The following is a 13,895-nucleotide window of genomic DNA, read 5'->3' on the forward strand; positions in this document are numbered from 1 at the left end:
GACGAGTCTCGTTTCAAATTGTATCGAGTGGATGGACGTGTACGGGTATGGAGACAACCTCATGAATCCAGGGGCCCTGCATGTCAGCAGGGGACTGTTCAAGCTGGTAGAGGCTCTGTAATGGTGTGGCGCGTGTGCAGTTTGAGTGATATGGGACCTCTGTGATATGTCCAGATACGACTCTAACAGGCGGCACGTACGTAAACATCCTGTCTGATCACCTACATTAATTCATGTCCATTGTGCATTCCGACGGACTTGTGCAATTCCAGCAGGAAAATGCGACACCCCACACGTCAAGAATTGCGCCAGGAACACTCTTCTGGCGTTAAACACTTCCGCTGCCCACCAAGCTACCCAAAAATGAACATTATTGAGCTTATCTGGGATGCCTTGCAGCATGCTGTTCAGAAGAGATCTCTAGTCTCTCGTACTCTGGCGGATTTATGGACAGCCATGCAGGATTCATAGTGTCAATTCCCTCCAGCACTACTTCAGACATTAGACGAGTCCATGCCACGTCGTGTTGCGGCAATTCTGCGTGCTCGCGGGGGCCATTCCGATGTAAGGCAGGTGTACGAGTTTCTTCGGGTCTTCAGTGTATATACACTCCTGGAAATTGAAATAAGAACACCGTGAATTCATTGTCCCAGGAAGGGGAAACTTTATTGACACATTCCTGGGGTCAGATACATCACATGATCACACTGACAGAACCACAGGCACATAGACACAGGCAACAGAGCATGCACAATGTCGGCACTAGTACAGTGTATATCCACCTTTCGCAGCAATGCAGGCTGCTATTCTCCCATGGAGACGATCGTAGAGATGCTGGATGTAGTCCTGTGGAACGGCTTGCCATGCCATTTCCACCTGGCGCCTCAGTTGGTCCAGCGTTCGTGCTGGACGTGCAGACCGCGTGAGACGACGCTTCATCCAGTCCCAAACATGCTCAATGGGGGACAGATCCGGAGATCTTGCTGGCCAGGGTAGTTGACTTACACCTTCTAGAGCACGTTGGGTGGCACGGGATACATGCGGACGTGCATTGTCCTGTTGGAACAGTAAGTTCCCTTGCCGGTCTAGGAATGGTAGAACGATGGGTTCGATGACGGTTTGGATGTACCGTGCACTATTCAGTGTCCCCTCGACGATCACCAGTGGTGTACGGCCAGTGTAGGAGATCGCTCCCCACACCATGATGCCGGGTGTTGGCCCTGTGTGCCTCGGTCGTATGCAGTCCTGATTGTGGCGCTCACCTGCACGGCGCCAAACACGCATACGACCATCATTGGCACCAAGGCAGAAGCGACTCTCATCGCTGAAGACGACACGTCTCCATTCGTCCCTCCATTCACGCCTGTCGCGACACCACCGGAGGCGGGCTGCACGATGTTGGGGCGTGAGCGGAAGACGGCCTAACGGTGTGCGGGACCGTAGCCCAGCTTCATGGAGACGGTTGCGAGTGGTCCTCGCCGATACCCCAGGAGCAACAGTGTCCCTAATTTGCTGGGAAGTGGCGGTGCGGTCCCCTACGGCACTGCGTAGGATCCTACGGTCTTGGCGTGCATCCGTGCGTCGCTGCGGTCCGGTCCCAGGTCGACGGGCACGTGCACCTTCCGCCGACCACTGGCGACAACATCGATGTACTGTGGAGACCTCACGCCCCACGTGTTGAGCAATTCGGCGGTACGTCCACCCGGCCTCCCGCATGCCCACTATACGCCCTCGGTCAAAGTCCGTCAACTGCACATACGGTTCACGTCCACGCTGTCGCGGCATGCTACCAGTGTTAAAGACTGCGATGGAGCTCCGTATGCCACGGCAAACTGGCTGACACTGACGGCGGCGGTGCACAAATGCTGCGCAGCTAGCGCCATTCGACGTCCAACACCGCGGTTCCTGGTGTGTCCGCTGTGCCGTGCGTGTGATCATTGCTTGTACAGCCCTCTCGCAGTGTCCGGAGCAAGTATGGTGGGTCTGACACACCGGTGTCTATGTGTTCTGTTTTCCATTTCCAGGAGTGTAGTTCCGAGACTGGTTTTATTTTTGGGGTTCAAGTGGGGTTAGTGCAGCAACTACGGTGACAGCTTGAACTGTTAACAACAGAAGTGCCTTCGACCAGTCAGTTGGGAGCAGACAGCATCAAGTAGTGGACGTGTGGCCGTTGTTATGTCATGTACCGCAATGGAACATCTCTAAATTATTTGTTCAAGACATGGTCCAGAATGTTTTGAAGAAGAGAAAAGTGTGTGCAAAGTTTGTCCCGCACGCCTGGACTCCCGAGCAAAGCACAAGGACGGGAGGGCGCCTGCCGCTAGTCGACTGAAGTGCAAAATGCGGACAATTGTTTTCTGTAAAAAGTAATCATGGCTGACGAGACTTGGTGTTATCAATAAGAACCTATCACAAAACGATGAAGTGCAAAGATTCACATGAAGGGCCACCACTTTGGCGACAACTACATGTAAATGTCTACTTTGCAATTCACAATTAATCCCTGGCAGAGCGTTCATTAAACCACCTGCAAATTATTTTCTTACCGTTCCACTCTCGAACTGCGCGCGAGAAAAACGAACACTTAAATCATTTCCCGCGAACTCTGATTTCTCTTATTTTATTACGATGATCATTCCTCACTGTACAGATGGGCCCCAACGAAATATTTTCGCATTCGGTGGAGAAAGTTGGTGACTGAAATTTTGTGAAAAGATAAACGTCTCACTCTCTGCCCTATTTGTCCATAGTACAAAACGAGTTGCCCTTCTTTGAACTTTTTCGATGTCCTCCTTCAAACCTATCTGATATGGATCCCGTACCGCGCAGCAGAGGACGAACAAGCGTTGTGTGGGCAGTCTGTTTACTACACCTGTTGCGTCTTCTAAGTGTTCTGCTCATAAAACTTATGCCATTACTGACTGAGCTATCAATGTACGCCATGTCTGGGTAGCACCGGCACTGAGAATTGCTTACGAAAGCTGTGGTTTCGTGCTCTAGTACCAAAACGCCGCACACTGTGCTACAGGGTGAAACATTCGCTCGTATACACACTTCTCTTCGTAGCAAGACCTCGTTGTCTTGGATCGGATTATTATCGATTGATTACGTTAACTGATTCTTCCGTCGCTTCTTGGTAGAACAACAAACATTATATTAGTAATGAATAAAAAGCTATATATTGCTTATGTTCCACAGGATTAATTTATTGAGTTAATCGGTTTTCGGCTTACAAGGCGATCAGACTTTAAATGACTATTGTCGCCAAAGAAGTTAAAATGTTTGTAAACAGTTAATTTATGCAGTTAACCGGTTTCCGGCTTACAAGGCCTTCATCAGACTTTAACTGACTGTTGTCGACAAGGAAGTTGCAATGTTTGTAAACAACATTCGAAAAGATGTTACAGATCTAGATTCAGGCACAAACACACAGTAAATGACATCTTTGATAGTGTGATGGCAATTAAATTCAAGAGATAAAAATTGAACAATAAATAAATATAAAGGGAGTAACCAGGTAAATATTAACATTAAACAGGGAAATCGAGCCTGCGTAAGAGTTTATTGTAATAAAACCAATAAAATAAAATAAAATTAGAACGTGACAAGGATACTGCATGTGGCATTAAACATGGAAAGTGATACAGAAGCCAGTTAAAAGAAAGAATTAACAATTATAACAACAGAATATATAGAGCACATAAGCAATCTCAGTAAGATAAACAGAAATGAATAAATGCAGGAAAATGGAAGAATGCAAAAGAAAATACAGTAAATCTCATCTTTGATAGTGTGGAGATAATGCAATGTAAAAGGGAAAAGTTGCACGATAGATAAATATAAAGGGAGCTGTTACATTTCTTTTATTTTATTGAGATTGCATGTGTACTGCATATATTATGTAGTTAAAATTGTTATTTCATTCCTTTAATTGATTTCTGTATGACTTGCCATGTGTAGTACCTCTTGAAGTTGGAGAGGGTACGGATGAAAAAAGGTCTCATGAACTTATTTCCGGAAATGCATGGTTTCCATGCTAGATACCATTTATTCAATCATACGTTGCTACAGAGACTGCGGTCTAATACGCGCTGTATCACGCAGTCACAGTTACAGTATGTGTTGAAAATAGTTTGCACGTGTCTCAACGCATGCGTGTACGCGCCGTAGCATGTTCTGTGTCACACATTCCTATCGATCAGGCTGCATCCGAACAGTGTCAAAGGCAGCCTGAATACGCTGCTCTAGTGTTTCCACACCTAGAATGGGCTCTGCATACACGATACTTTTGAGATGGCCCCGTAACCAGAAATCGCTCGCATTGATATCCGGTGAACGGACAGGTCATGCAACTGAAACTTCGTCCCATCCATCGACCAGGGATGACACGACTGAGATGCGTCCGGACTTTAATGTCGGAGTGGGCTGGAGCACCATCACGTAAAGGCCACATAACTCTTCAAATCATCCATACTTAACAATCATATACAACCGTTCGCTCGACGAAAGATCTGTACCCAAAGACAGGAAAGTTGCACAGGTCACACCAATATTCAAGAAAGGTAGTAGGAGAAATCCACTAAATTACAGGCCCATATCGTTAACGCCGATATGCAGTGGGATTTTAGAACACATATTGTGTTCGAACAGTATGAATTACTTCAAAGAAAACGATCTATTGATACTCAGTCAACATGGGTTTAGAAAACATCGTTCCTGTGAAACACAACTAGCTCTTTATTCACATCAAGTGTTGAGTGCTATTGACAAGGGATTTGAGATCGATTCCATACTTCTGGATTTCCGGAAGGCTTTTGACATCGTACCACACAAGCGACTCGTAGTGAAATTGCGTGCTTATGGAATATCGTCTCGCTTACGTGACTGAATTTGTGATTTCTTGTCAGAGAGGTCACAGTTCGTAGTAATTGAGGGACAGTCATCAAGTAAAACAGAAGTGTTTTCTGGCGTTCCCCAAGGTAGCGTTATAGGCCCTTTGCTGTTCCTTATCTATATAAACGATTTTGGAGACAATCTGAGCAGCCGTCTTCGGTTGTTTGCAGATGACACTGTCGTTTATCGACTAATAAAATCATCATAAGATCAAAACAAACTGCAAAACGATTTAGAAAAGATATCTAAATGATGTGGAAAGTGGCAGTTGACCCTAAATAACGAAAAGTGTGAGGTCATCCACATGAGTGCTAAAAGGAACTCGTTAAACTTCGGTTACACGATAAATCAGCCTAATCTAAAACCGTAAATTCAACTAAATATCTAGGTATTACAATTACGAACAACTTAAATTGGAAGGAACACGTAGAAAATGTCGTGGGGAAGGCTAACCAAAGACTGCGTGTTATTGGCAGGACACTTAGAAAATGTAACAGACCTGCTAAGGAGACTGCCTACACTACGCTTATCTGTCCTCTTTTAGAATACTGCTGCGCGGTGTGGGATCCTTACCAGATAGGACTGACGAGTACATTGAAAAAGTTCAAATAAAGGCAGCACGTTTTGTATTATCGCGAAATATGGGAGAGAGTGTCACAGAAATGGTACAGGATTTGGGCTGGAAATCATTAAAAGAAAGGCGTTTTTCGTTGCGACGGAATCTTCTCACGAAATTCCAATCTACAACTTTCTCCTCCGAATGAGAAAATGTTTTGTTGACACCGACTTACATAGGGAGCAACGATCACCACTATAAAATAAGGGAAATCAGAGCTCGTACGGAAACTATAGGTGTTCATTCTTTCCGCGCGCTATACGAGATTGGAATAACAGAGAATTGTGAAGGTGGTTCGATGAATCCTCTACCAGGCACTTGAATGTGATTTGCAGAGTATCCATGTAGATGTAGATGTAGATGTAGAATGGCGCTTCTTCAAACAGGCGAAGCAAAGGAACCGGCAAGAAACGCCGACAGTTCCGGCCTGTTAGGCGACGTGGAAGGAAGACTGGTCCCAAAATACGGTCGCCAATTATCCTGGCCCACACATTCCGGCTGCACCAATGCTGTTGATTCGCTGTCACCATACCATGGGGGTTCTGCATACTATCCCCAGATGACTGTTAAGAAAGTTGAAGATACCACTCAGAGTAAAGGTGGCCTCATCTGTGAATAGCATGGATGACACAAATCCCTGAATCGTGGCTGCCTGATGAAGAAACTAGTGACAAAACTGCTCCCGATGTGGAAAGTCTGTCGGTAGCAAGCCCTGCACACGCTGTGAGTGATAAGGGTAGTAACACTTGTCATGTAGAATGTTCCACACGGTCGTCTCGCTTATCCTGTACTGGCGGGCCAACTGGTTGGTACTGACACGGCAGTCACCTTCCACAGTGTTGATCACATTTTCCTCCAAGTCTGGAGACCGAGCATTTTGGGTACCTCTTTCATGATTCCCTGCTTCCTGAAACGATCTTGTCTCAGACAGATGCTTTGAAACACTGTTGCAAACATTGAGTGCTGTGGCTGTTGTCGGCGGGGATAGGTCTCCTAATACAACCTTGCTGTCCGCAACCTGTCGCCATTTGCCTTTCCGTAAGTAAACACCATGTCAACAAGCTCTCGATTCGAATACGGAATCATTGTGTACAACGCTGTATCACATCCACTGCAAGGTGAGTCAGCAAAAGAAGTGAATCGGACACAACATTATCCTTTACTACTATGGCAAGAGAGGGTGCTAGGGCATGACGTATGAGGCACAGTACCACCGTCTAGGAGGAAACCAGGCATACTGTAACTTTGGCTGCATGATGCGGTGCGTACTAGACCGCAGTGTCTGTTACAAAATATGGTTGGATAAATGGTCTCTAGCATGGAAACCATGCATTTCCGGAAATAAATTCATTAGATATTTCTTTTTCTGTATTCTCTCATCGATCAATTCCTAGAATTTGTACACAGTGGAAAAAATCACCCTGTATAGGCATCGTTTTCGAGAATTGCGTAAAGGTTTTCCTTTTTGGCCCCTTTATACTTAACTGTTGTTCAACTTTTTATCTTTTAAACTGCAGTAGCACCACACAGTGAAAGATGACAAAATGGCTCTGAGCACTATGGGACTTAACATCTGAGGTCATCAGTCCTCAAGAACTTAGAACTACATAAACCTAACGAGCCTAAGGACATCACACACATCCATGCCCGAGGCAGGATTCGAACCTGCGACCGAAGCAGTCGCGCGGTTCCGGACTGAAGCGCCTAGAACCGCTCTGCCACACGGCCGGCTCAAAGATGTCATCTACTGTGTCTTTGTGTGTCTGTGTAATATGTTTTCGCATGTTATTTGCGAATATTCTTTGGCGACAATAGTCACTTAAGATCTGATGATAGCCTTGTAAGCCGGAAACTGGTTAACGCAATAAATTAAACATACGCAAAGCACTGCTTTTTATTTATTATTATCGTCTGAGGTACGGTCCCTTGCCGAAATGTTAAAGTTGAAAGTAGTGGGAGCATTTTGCACATGTGGAGTTTGCGACTCCTGTTGTGTTGTGGTCTTCAGTCCTGAGACTGGTTTGATGCAGCTCTCCATGCTACTCTATCCTGCAACCTACATCCTTCTGAATCTGTTTAGTGTTTGGCCGCTACGAATGTCATTATGGTGCTGGTACTACCTGTAACTTATAAAGCTCTTATTTAGAACGAGGACGAAATGGAGATACTACAACAATTTTTGACCGTGTGAAAGGAGACGCGTCACAAATTGCCTTTGGTAATTAAAATACAGCCATATGCCCTATCTACTTACTACCAATGTCAGTTCATATCCAGTTAAGCATTTAATTAATTGTACTACACTTAGGGGACAAAACATTACTATCTCCTTCTTAATAGCGTGTTAATCCACCTTTGGAAGCAGTGCAGCAGTGAATGTGCTTGGTGTGTATTCGATAAGTCCTTAGTTCGTTTCCGGAGGTATGTGACAAGAGGTGTCTACGCACAGGTCACACAACTCCCGTAAATCACGATCCGGTGGTTTGTAGGCGTCCAGCTTGCACTCGATAGCGTCCCAGATGTGTTCCGTCGGGTTTACAGGAATCGAATTTGGTGGGCGAGACATAAACAGGAGCTGACTATTATACTCTTCAAGCCACTATAGTCGGCCTCTGTGGCCGAGCTGTTCTAGGCGCTTCAGTCTGGAAGCGCGCGACCGCTACGGTCGCACGTTCGAATCCTGCCTCGAGCATGGGTGTGTGTGATGTCCTTAGGTTAGTTAGGTTTAAGTAGTTCTAAGTTCTAGGGGACTGATGACCTCCGATATTAAGACCCATAGTGCTCAGAGCCATTTAAACCATTTTTTGTGGGTCTCCTGTATCGGAAGTTCACTGAGGCTTTTTGCAGATGATGCTGTGGTGTATCGAGGGGTTGTAACAATGGAAAATTGTACTGAAATGCAGGAGGATCTGCAACGAATTGACGCATGGTGCAGGGAATGGCAATTGAATCTCAATATAGACAAGTGTAATGTGCTGCGAATACATAGAAAGAAAGATCCTTTATCATTTAGCTACAATATAACAGGTCAGCAACTGTAAGCAGTTAATTCTGTAAGTAGGCTGGTTGGTTTTTATATTGGTAACACCACGTAGCGCTCTGTATGAAAATCACTGGCTGTGCTGTGTGCAGTCTGTGGCTGGTTTGCATTGTTGGAATTTGCTATTGTAGTGTTGGACAGTTGGCTGTTAACAGCGCATAGCGTTGCGCAGTTGGAAGTGAACCGCCAGCAGTGGTGGATGTGGGGAGAGAGATGGCGGAGTTTTGAGAGCGGATGATCTGGACGTTTCAGTTCCATAAATTATCTGGGAGTAGGCATTAGGAGTGATTTGAAATGGAATGACCATATAAAATTAATCATCGGTAAAGCAAATGCCAGACTGAGATTCATTGGAAGAATCCTAAGGAAATGCAATCCGAAAACAAAGGAAGTAGGTTACGGTACACTTGTTCGCCCACTGCTTGAATACTGCTCACCGGTGTGGGATCCGTACCAGATAGGGTTGATAGAAGAGATAGAGAAGATCCAACGGAGAGCAGCGCGCTTCGTTACAGGATCATTTAGTAATCGCGAAAGCGTTACAGAGATGATAGATAGACTCCAGTGGAAGACTCTGCAAGAGAGACGCTCAGTAGCTCGGTACGGGCTTTTGTTGAAGTTTCGACAACATATCTTCATCTAGGAGTCAAGCAGTATATTGCTCCCTCCTACGTATATCTTGCGAAGAGACCGTGAGGATAAAATCACAGAGATTAGAGCCCACACAGAGGCATACCGACAATCTTTCTTTCCACGAACAATACGAGACTGGAATAGAAGGGAGAACCGATAGAGGTACTCAAGGTACCCTCCGCCACATACCGTCAGGTGACTTGTGGAGTATAGATGTAGATGTAGATGTAGATCTGCTGCTGGGTAACATATAGCATCGCGTTGTTCCACCCCCTCCATCGTAACATGCTTAGAGTCACCATAGTATGTCGTCCAGAAGATAGTCGAGTAGTTGCTACTCGAGGTTGTCCCACTGTTTATGTCATACAGCGTCCAATGACGTTCCAGAGGAGTTTCAATTGGCTTCTGACATGCCCAATCGTTTTAATGTCAGCAGGTACCGCAGGCTGTTCCACTCGGTTGATTCGCACCTACTGAAGAAAGATGTTCACGAGGTGGGTGCAGAGTGCTGGTGAATTATCGTCTTGAATGTTGACCTTAGGGCTGGACAGTTGGTTCAAAGTTACTGCACAACCTTCAATAGCGAAGCGAGGCGACCGACATCCGCACATAAAGTAAGTAGGCTGTTTAGGTGTAAGTAGGCTGTTTAGCTATTTATGTTGGTAACGTCACGTAGCGCTCTGTATGAAAATAACTGGCTGTGCTGTGTGCAGTCTGTGGCTGGTCGGCATTGTTGGAATATTCGCTATTGTCGTGTTGGGCAGTTGGATGTGAACAGCGCGTAGCGTTGTGCAATTGGAGGTGAGCCGCCAGCGGTGGTGGATGTGCGGAGAGAGATGTCAGAGTTTTGAGAGCGGACGATCTGGACGTGTGTCCATCAGAGACAGTAATTTTGTAAGACTGGATGTCACGAACACTGATATATATATATATATATATATATATATATATATATATATATATATATATATATATATATATATATATTTCTAAGGGGATGTTTCAATAATACCCGCCTGCAGTCCACAGCTCGTACGTACTCTAGTGGTTACCTTTGTAAAGTTCTCATACGTTTTCTGCTATTGTAAATAATTCCACTTTACTGTACTGAGACAAAGAATAATGAGCGCACTGCATGAGTAGTGAATAAGACCCTTTGTGTTTAGAGCCGCGCGGGGTAGCCGCGGGGTCTTGGGCGACTTGACACGGTTCACGCGCTCCCGCCGTCGGAGGTTCGAGTCCCCCCTCGGGTTAAAGGCGCTGCAGTCTGGAACCGCGAGACCGCTACGGTCGCAGGTTCGAATCCTGCCTCGGGCATGGATGTTTGTGATGTCCTTAGGTTAGTTAGGTTTAACTAGTTCTAAGTTCTAGGGGACTAATGACCTCAGCAGTTGAGTCCCATAGTGCTCAGAGCCATTTGAACCCCCCTCGGGCAGGGGTGTGTGTGTTGTCCTTAGTGTATGCTGGTTTAAGTTAGATTAAGTACTGTGTAAGCCTAGGGACCGATGACCTCCAGCAGTTTGGTTCCATAGAAACTTACCACAAATTTCCAAATTTTCTGTGTTTAGATTTATCTGTACTTGACTTGTTAGTAAGCCAGTTGTGCAACGCTTGGACATTCTTATTTGGGTCATAGTAGCGAGCAACTGAGTTTTTTCAGTGAAAGAGATCGGGTATTTGTGAATGTGGGAGAATCTATCAGCAATACTTTATTGTGGAGATGAAAACTCATTTATTACTTCCTTGTTACTTACATTGACGGAGAAGAGTTTGGAGGAATTTTAAAGTTACGTTTGTAGCTTTTGTAATGAGAGAATTTTGTAATTGTTAGAGTCTTCTTATGTTGTGCTGTCTTTTCTCAATAATCAGAGTTTGATTCCTCACTGATTTTCTTTACATAAAACCCGTCTCCTTGATTCATTGAAAAGTTTTGATTTTTTTTATCGTGTGTGCATCACGCCTTACGCTGCTGCATTTGCTAATTTGTATTTGCTTTCGAGAACATCAGTATTCGAGATACAAAAGCAGCGGGCTGAGCAGGGGGTGAGTCACTTTTATTTCAGGACAGACCTCACTTTGCACTTTTGTGCAAACAGTGTGTAGTCAGGATTGTCAGGTGTCGTGCTAGCAAGTACAGTATTTTTAAGGGAACACTGTTGGTGATTTCAAACAGCTATTTTCTTCTAAGTGGAGCATTAACTTATTGTTATGAGTACTCCAAATCTAATATTCCACTTCAGATCACACCACGTGCATAATGTAGTTCGTTACTGAGTTTTAGTTATATTGTTTTCATTGAGGACGCAGTTAGTTTTTTGGCCTTTAATTAGATTCATTTTCTTTATTTCAAATTTTCTACTTCATGAAGTTTACAGTTTTGCTTCACGACACTGTTAACATGCGCAACGCAGGACCAACCAACAATCAGTTTTGTTCACCAATTGAATACAATACCTAATGTTCCAGTTACATGAAGAGAGAGTTTCTGAAATCAATACAGTGTGTAACAAAAATGTTCGGCACAAATTGCAGGACACATTCCTGACACGTAGATGAAGACATTGTGTTTTATGAACATGGGCCTGAAAACGCTTTGTTTCAATGTTACAACTCATTTCCTCAAACTCATTAATCATGGGTAACATACACGACCAGAACGCACCAGCATACCACACGAAACTCGTTCTCACATCAAACCGCAATATCTCTTCATTTAATGTTAATGTCCGTTGGTTTCTAATAACGGATCCGGTGACAGATGGACAGGTAGAGATGGAACGAATGCCTGGTTTCCACGCTCTCCGGACCGAAACTCACTGGACTTTCATTTCTGAAGTCATTTGAAAGCTCTTGTATATGGAACTGCAGTACAACGTGTTCAGAGTCTTAGTGCCCGTATTATGGAAGGGCGCGAAACCGTACACAATACTCTAGGGATACATCTGCGCATCCGAGGTTCATTACGACTGCGGTTTGATGCATGTATCACTGCCCACGGAGCCGGCCGAAGTGGCCGTGCGGCTCTAGGCGCTGCAGTCTGGAACCGCGACACCGATACGGTCGCAGGTTCGAATCCAGCCTCGGGGATGGATGTGTGTGATGTCCTTACGTTAGTTAGGTTTAACTAGTTCTAAGTTCTAGGGGACTAATGACCTCAGAAGTTGAGTCCCATAGTGCTCAGAGCCATTTGAAGCCACTGCCCACGGAGGGTATATTCAGCACCTCCTGTGAGAAAGAATTGCATGTGGGATGCTCGCGTGATCTGTTCCTATGTGTATGTTGTTGTTGTTGTTGTGGTCTTCAGTCCTGAGACTGGTTTGATGCAGCTCTTCATGCTAATCTATCCTGTGCAAGCTCCTTCATCTCCCAGTACCTACTGCAACCTACATCCTTCTGAATCTGCTTAGTGTATTCATCTCTTGTTCTCCCTCTACGATTTTTACCATCCACGCTGCCCTCCAATGCTGAATTCGTGATCCCTTGATGCCTCAGGACATGTCCTACCAACCGATCCGTTCTTCCAGTGAAGTTGCGCCACAAACTCCTCTTCTCCACAATTATATTCAATACCTCCTCATTAGTTATGTGATCTACCCATCTAATCTTCAGCATTCTTCTGCAGCACCACATTTCGAAAACTACTATTCTCTTCTTGTCCAAACTATTTATCGTTCACGTTTCACTTCCATACATGGCTACACTCCATACAAATACTTTCAGAAAGGACTTCCTGACACTTAAATCTATACTCGATGTTAACAAATTCCTCTTCTTCAGAAACGCTTTCCTTGCCACTGCCAGTGTACATTTTATATCCTCTCTACTTCGACCATCATCAGTTATTTTGCTCCCCAAATAGCAAAACTCCTTTACTACTTTAAGTGTCTCATTTCCAAATCTAATTCCCTCAACATCACCCGAATTAATTCGACTACATTCCATTATCCTCGTTTTGCTTTTGTTGATGTTCATCTTATATCTTCCTTTCAAGACACTATCCATTCCGTTCAACTGCTCTTCCAAGTCCTTTGCTGTCTCTGACAGAATTACAATGTCATCGGCGAACCTCAAAATTTTTATTTCTTCTCCATGGATTTTAATGCCTACTCCGAACTTTTCTTTTGTTTCCTTTACTGCTTGCTTAATATACAGATTGAATAACACTGGGGAGAGGCTACAACCCTGTCTCACTCCCTTCCCAACCACTGCTTCCCTTTCGTGCCCCTCGACTCTTATAACTGCCATCTGGTTTCTGTACAAAATGTAAATAGCCTTTCGCTCCCTGCATTTTACCCCTGCCACCTTTAGAATTTGAAAGAGAGTATTCCAGTCAACATTGTCAAAAGCTTTCTCTAAGTCTATAAATGCTAGAAACGTAGGTTTGCCTTTCCTTAATCTTTCGTCTAAGATAAGTCGTAAGGTCACTATTGCCTCACGTGTTCCAACATTTCTACGGAATCCAAACTGAACTTCCCCGAGATCGGCTTCTACCAGTTTTTCCATTCGTCTGTAAAGAATTCGCGTTAGTATTTTGCAGCTGTGACTTATTAAACTGATAGTTCGGTAATTTTCACACCTGTCAACACCTGCTTTCTTTTGGATTGGAATTATTATATTCTTCTTGAAGTATGAGGGTATTTCGCCTGTCTCGTACATCTTGCTCACCTGATGGTAGAGTTTTGTTAGGACGGGCTCTCCCAAGGCCGTCAATAG

Source organism: Schistocerca nitens, chromosome 7 (genome assembly GCF_023898315.1).
Source record: "Schistocerca nitens isolate TAMUIC-IGC-003100 chromosome 7, iqSchNite1.1, whole genome shotgun sequence".
Classification (NCBI taxonomy): Eukaryota; Metazoa; Arthropoda; class Insecta; order Orthoptera; family Acrididae; genus Schistocerca; species Schistocerca nitens.